At 39.5% G+C, this 531-nt stretch overlaps 1 protein-coding gene across 1 annotated transcript in view; it reads left to right on the forward strand.

Moving 5' to 3' along the window:
* Positions 1-531, forward strand: part of LOC101848151 — a gene marked incomplete in the record, with an annotated part of 62,163 nt that overhangs the window by 44,113 nt on the left and 17,519 nt on the right.

Consider the following 531-nt stretch of genomic DNA (forward strand, 5'->3'; position numbering starts at 1 on the left):
CCCCCCCCCAAAAAAAAATAAATCCAACAACCAAAACTATATTATCCTGGTCTTTTCCTGTCATCCATCTCTTTGAATAAAATACTCTTAATGACCCACTCATGCCTCGCTTGCCTTCTATTTAGCAAGTGAGAGTAAGATGTTACGCCATTCTGACTTTGCTGCTATGTGAATGTTCCCGCCTTTCTCAACAGGACTAGGTTTATAAGGTGTGGGATCTCGGGTTTAACATCTGTCTCCAACAAAATTAAGCCATGGAAACTTCACCAACCTCAAGCTAACAATGCTTTGTGTGGGATTGGAACCATTACCATTTTCAAAACCTTTTTTGCCTTTTCTATCATTAAAGTGTGCTTATACCCTTGAAAAGTAATAGGTATCAAGTATATGATAATATTACTATTTTTAGTCTCAGCGAGACAGAAGAAAAGCTGCAACAAGACATATGCAAAAGATGGAGGCAGAGAGGCGAGAAATTCATCTCATCCAGTGTAGCCAGCAAGGACAAATGACCAGATGGGAAGAGCATGT

The sequence above is a fragment of the Aplysia californica genome, unplaced genomic scaffold (genome assembly GCF_000002075.1).
Source record: "Aplysia californica isolate F4 #8 unplaced genomic scaffold, AplCal3.0 scaffold00821, whole genome shotgun sequence".
In the NCBI taxonomy this organism is placed as follows: domain Eukaryota; kingdom Metazoa; phylum Mollusca; class Gastropoda; order Aplysiida; family Aplysiidae; genus Aplysia; species Aplysia californica.